Below are 6,442 nucleotides of genomic sequence, written 5' to 3'. Positions count from 1 at the left end.
TATAATGAAGTTGCTATAGAAGAGCAATGTAATCTAGTCAATCTAGATGACACAGTCAGCAGTATTACCAAACTTCATAAGCAGCTGGGTCATTGTTCAGCAGAGAATCTGAAAAAGATTACCAAAAATGCAAACGTACAAGGTGAAAATGTGAACAAGGTGATTGATCAAGTGCTAAAAGAATGTGATGCCTGTGCGAGATATAAAAGAACACCCTCCACACCAGTCGTTGGATTACCTATGGCAACGAAGTTCAATGAGGTAGTAGCTCTTGATTTGAAACAATTTACTGGAATCAATGGTTATGTGATTTACATTGTTGATATGTTCTCAAGATTCTGCAAAGCTAGGGTGATTTCCAACAAAAAGCCAGAGACAGTAATAAAAGCCTTTACTATGGAATGGATTGCAGCAGGTATGGGACCTCCAGGAAAAATATTAGTGGACAATGGAGGAGAATTCGCAAACAATGAACTTAATGATCTCAGTGAACAACTCAACTTTGAAATTTGTGTTACCAGTGCCTACTCACCTTGGTCAAATGGCTTATGTGAAAGAAACCATGCTGTGGTTGACAAATCAGTGCTTAAAATGATGTATGACGGGTTTCCATTGAAGACAGCACTTGCATGGTCAATCAATGCCAAGAACACACTGTACAATGTCAGTGGATTTTCTCCAGTGCAGATAGTGACAGGTCAGAATCCAAACTTTCCTGGGGTATCTTACAACTTGCTACCTGCTAATGAAGGAGCAGATGAATCATTATCAAGCGACATTCAAAGGAATCTTAATGCAATGTATCTAAGCAGAAAAGCATATCTAGAGGCAGAGAATTCAGAAAGAGTTAAAAGAGCTTTGAAAAGACCCTTACGAGATATCAACCAAGACTTTATGATTGGTGATGTTGTATTCTACAAAAGACCTAATATTGAACGCTGGAAAGGACCTGCCAAGATAGTCGGCAAGGAAGGAAAGACTCTTATACTGAGGCATGGAGGACTGCTTATCAAAGCAGCAAGCTGTAGAATTGTGAAACGAGAATATATAGTGAGTGACGAGCACAACCAAAACAATGATGATATCTTGGAAACAGAGAATAGCCAACATGATGAAGCAGTCAATCTTAACGATGATCAGTTTGATGAAGCTGCTGAAAACATAGAAGAAATGCCTATTCAATTTCAAGTGCCAGTGGAAACAGAGGAAATACCAACAGGACAAGAAATTATGAGCTCCTCTCCAATACTTGAAATAGACTCTAAGATAATTTCCAATGAACAAAAACAACAACTCAAGATTAAGTATTTGGAAACTAGACTTCAGAAAAACGATGTTTCGGTCGGAGATACGGTGAAACTTGTTAAAGAAGGAAAAGAAAATGAATGGGAGACATGTACCGTGACTCAAAAAGGAAAACGGCTTGGCAGAAAAGATCACTGGGTGAAACTTATGACAACCCAAGGTGAAGAAAAGCTGATAGATTGTACAAAGACGGCTATGTACAAAGCTGATGCTGCTATTGATGCAGAACCTGGAGACGATCACGAAGAATGTAATGTTGTGACAATTCCCACTTCCAGACACAATGAAGATGTGGTTATTAAGGCTAAAGTTATTGAATTGACTAACTGGAAGCAGAGAGAAGTATATGATGAAGTCAAGGATTGTGATCAGAATGTCATTACAACAACTTGGGTAATAACAGAAAAACCCAGCACTGAACTTGGAGTTAAAGCCCGGTTAGTAGTCCGTGGATTTCAAGAGCAAAATCAGTCTATTGAAGTGGAGTCACCTACAGTATTCAAAAACACTCTCAAGGTTGTACTTGCTATAGCTGCAAACCAGCAGTGGCAACTAACAACGATTGATATCAAAGCTGCCTTTCTGCAAGGAAATAAAATTGAAAGAAATGTTTATGTCATACCACCCAAGGAAGCTCATGTAGAAAAAGGTTATTTGTGGAGATTGAGAAAGACAGTGTATGGTTTAAATGATGCGGCAAGAGCTTGGTTTATCAGTGTGAAGGGACTTCTTATCAACCTTGGTTGTACTCAATCAGTGTTAGATCCTGCTTTGTTCATATGGAGAACTAGTACTGGATTCGAAGGAATACTTGTGCTTCACGTTGATGATTTCTTAGTAGCTGGTACAAAGTCATTCTTTGATAGAGTTGTAAAAGAACTGACATCAAACTTTGAAGCTGGTAAAATATGCAAATCAAAGTTCAATTACATTGGTCTATCAGTTGAGCAGACAGAAGACGGTATCCTAGTGAACCAACATGAATATATCCGAGATCTAGCAGATGTCATCAATGATAAAGAACATGAGATATATCATCTGTCGACTGACAGGAAGCTTAGAACAATATGTGGTCAGTTGAACTGGGTAGCTGCTCAATCACGCCCAGATTTGTCATTCATGACGTATGATTTAAATGTAACAAAGAGTGTAGATCCAGTAGAAGCTGTTAAGAAGGCCAATAAAGCATTCAGACGGATGAAAGAGCTCAACGGTTGTTACAACACAAAGTTCTCAAAGTTAGGAGACATTTCTACACTAAAGATTGTGATCTACTCTGATGCATCATCTATGAACCTCGGTGACAAGGTGTCCACAGGAAAAGGTCATCTAATAGTCCTAATGAATGAGGAAGGAAAGATATCACCGTTATCATGGGGAAGTCATAAATGTAAACGAGTTGTAAGCAGCACTTTGAGCGCAGAGACTTTGGCATTCAAAGATACATTAGATCATGGAGTGTATGTCTCTCGTCTGATAAGTGAGATCTACTTCGATCAATTTGATAAGTCAATGGTTCCAGTAATAGGCTTTACAGACAATCAATCATTAGATAAAGCTTTGCGATCAAGTAAACATGTTGAAGAAAAGAGGTTGAACGTTGATCTGGCTACCATTAGACAAATGCAGCAGAAAGATGAGATTGAAGTAAAATGGGAAGAGGGAGCTAAACAGCTTGCGGATCCCTTTACTAAAATAACCAGTAACAGTGATAAACTTTTAGTGATGCTAAATAAAGGAGAAATTGTTTCAATTTAATTGGTATTTAATGGTTTTTTAATTAGTGGTAGGTTTTGACGCCAATGAAACAGTGTGCATTTGTTTTTTTTTAATTGTTTATAATTTGTTTATAATTACGAGTGACGATGACTTTAATGTATAATTAACCTTTAACCAAAAAAAAAAAAAAAAAAAAAAAAAAAAAAAAAAAAAAAAAAAAAAAAAAAAAAAAACAACAACAATCCGAAGTCCCGGTGACACTTTGTCAAGAACAGCTTGTTAAAAGAAAAAGACAATCCGAAGTCCCGGTGACACTTTGTCAAGAATCAGCCCATCAAAAAAAAAAAAAAAAAAAAAAAAAAAAAAAAAAAAAAAAAAAACTAACAATATTTACAGGGTTTCACAAGGAATTGGTACCTGTGCATCTCTGCTTTGTTTTTGGATCTTGTGATCTCTCTGTGGTAGTGTGGCTCCCCTCTTGGCTAGTACCTACTCTCACCTTGCTCTCAACGTGACAGACTACTTACTTTCTCCTGCTATCTATGGCCGTTGTGAGAACGGGATACAGACTATGATTAGTACAGTGTAAGAAATTGAAAGGACTGAAAGAATTGAAATGAACAGTATTATTATGATTTTTGAAAAAGGAATGAAGAAAGAATTGAGAATGTGATGATAGTTTTTGGAAAAGTGATGATGATAGTTTTTGGAAAAGTTTTAATCTGTTTTAGAAATTGGGGTAAGATGTTAGTATTCTCACTGAGCTGCGAGGGCCACATCGCTGCAGTGTTTCTATTTCTATTATGGATTGTATTTGTATTTATATTCATTTATTTATTTATTAAGATGACTAACCATCTATCTCCATAGGAGTGGTGGGGCTGTTTTTACACTACAATTACTGCCTATCATTGCACCGTCTAACCAATAAAACATAAATGACGCTTTTTATGAGAATTGCCCACCTACTGAGTCACCAAATGTCATCCTGGAGGTGTTTGAATCACCCAGAATGATGGTCGAATTGATGAAGTGAGGAGAAATGTGTCTAAAGGTCAGGCTCACTCTCTCTGTGGAGACATTCTCGTCTGGGAGGATCCCATGTTTCCAAAAGTCCTGCGCATATCTCGTTGTGACTAACAAGCTGTTGTCCTGAAGGGGGAGATCTTCTGATTGGCTATCATCATTATTGCAGAAGGACATGGTACGGGCAGCTCCTAGTGAGATCGTAAGGATGTGAGATTCGGGATCAATCACAGGCTCATCATCTCTGTGCATTGGAATGTGGTTAGCACCAGAGCTATACTTACTAATGAGACACGAGTTAATCTTAATATTCCTATCATTCACTGGAGAAGGTATTTTAGGAACAATTGTTTCAAGAAGCTTCTTCAGCACTTGCGGCATTTCTCTTGCTGGGTGCTCAGTGCCAGTGTACCTATACGAGAAGTCACCAAAGTACATTACTTCACGAGAGTTCTCACCAACACTAGTAAATTCGCTACAGTTACCAGTACTGATGAACGCTTGGACTTCCTCCTTAAGTTCTGGTGTAAGGGCTAGAGGGTCATACATTTCATAGGGCTTGCACGGTGTCACATGTTTCTTTGTGTGTGGAGAGACAGTATTAGGTGGGGGAGGGGATGTGGGACCAGGACCATGGTTAGGCTGTGGCATCCTGTTTGGTGGAGGCCGAGGGCTGCTGCTTCTGTTGCCAAGCGACGACTTCATGGATGTGACTTGTTCAGTCAGATGTAAGAGGCTGTTTTGGATGCTAGTGACAGCTTCAGCTGTCAACAGGGTTGTGCTCTCTGGGTGTGGCTGGTCAACTCTCTGGAAGGCAGACTCACGGAGGCCTTTTATCTCTTGCTGTAGCATGTTCAGTTTCTCTGTGACATCATCATTAACCAACCCCTGGTTTGAAGAGCGTTCACTAAGACATAATGCAGTGACAACCTCCTTAGTTGAACGGATGTCAGCGTAGAGGGATGAAGGTACCTTACTAAGTGCAGTGCGGGACAGACATAACAGCTTGGGCACTCCCACAGTTCCATTTTCTTAATATCTGATGGTGAAAGGCCGAGTAGATTACTGCACCTATTATGCCATTGCTGTTGACACTTGTTGCAGGTGATGTAGGTTGAGTTTTTGTCACTCTTCTTGCATGGACACTTCTTTTTGTTTTGGGTTACAGGAGTTCTCTTGTTTTGAGAAGGTGTGCTCTTGGCACTTGCACTAGGAGTACCCTGGTTTGATGGGGTTTTGGGGACAAGGCACTCTGCATCAAAGAATTTGTCTCCAGTAACATCAATGGGGCTTTCTGGTATGACAGTAGGAGATTCGGTGTTACACTTCAGTTGCTCCTTGTAGAGGGGAACTCTTGATTGAGGTGAGTCATAGAGGCTGTTATTTGGATCGTTGGGTGGAGCCTTGTGAGGACGAGCATTACGTAGAGATCTATCGTGTACCATGATTATGAGAAGAGGCGGGGGCAGCCGGTGGACCGTTCGGGGTGGTGTCCCGTCAGACAGGCCTCAGGACCTGGGAGAGAGAAGAGTAGTATAGAGTATAATAATGAGCAACGTGAAGGATGTGAAATATCATAGCTATATAGAAATAATTATAATAAGAATCTATAGACTGACACACTGACAGACCAACATAGACAGGATTGATTATATGAGAGTGAGATGATAGGGTTGATGATGTGAGGGATGGTATGGAGGATGTTGTGGAAGGTGAGGGCTGGGAAGCCCAAATAGCAAAGCTGAAAGAGTGTTAATTAGTTAATATCAAATCTGGGTATATTTTCAATAAAACAGATAAGATACAATTTGCATACTTTCAACACTACTATTTTAATGATGGCCGGAGGGAGCACCATGAATACACAATGCTGTGAGCCCCCCAGGTGTGGTGACTGTGATGACTGTGAGGATGAGTGAAGTGTGTTTACATAACAACAGCACAACAAGTACTCAACTCTCAAGCAGGGCCATCAGCAAGTCTTCTGTTCCACCACCCCTGCAGGTTCCACACAGGCTACCCCATTGCCAACGAGTTTAGAGATTAATGGTCATTGTGCATTCATGGTACATCCTCAAATTATTTGTTATATAGTAGTGTTGAAAGTATTAAAACTTTTTTAGTGGACATTAGGGCTTACCTGGGGACCCCAGGCTATTATGTTCATAAACATTATATAATAATAGAATAAAGATTTGGCGGAATGACAGGCTGAGCGCGGCCCAGTAAATTAGGGCCGGTTGCAATTTGCATTATTATTATACTATAATTATAGGTTGCAGTCTTGTTGTGACAAAAAGTCTACACTAAAACATGCTTTAGTTTATATTGTGTAGTTCAAGGATATGAAATGCAGCTTGAAGTTGAACCCAGGCTATTATGTTCATAAACA

Source organism: Bolinopsis microptera, chromosome 5 (assembly GCF_026151205.1).
Source record: "Bolinopsis microptera isolate Bmic1 chromosome 5, MBARI_Bmic_1.0, whole genome shotgun sequence".
In the NCBI taxonomy this organism is placed as follows: domain Eukaryota; kingdom Metazoa; phylum Ctenophora; class Tentaculata; order Lobata; family Bolinopsidae; genus Bolinopsis; species Bolinopsis microptera.
Note: the sequence above shows the minus strand (reverse complement) of the source record.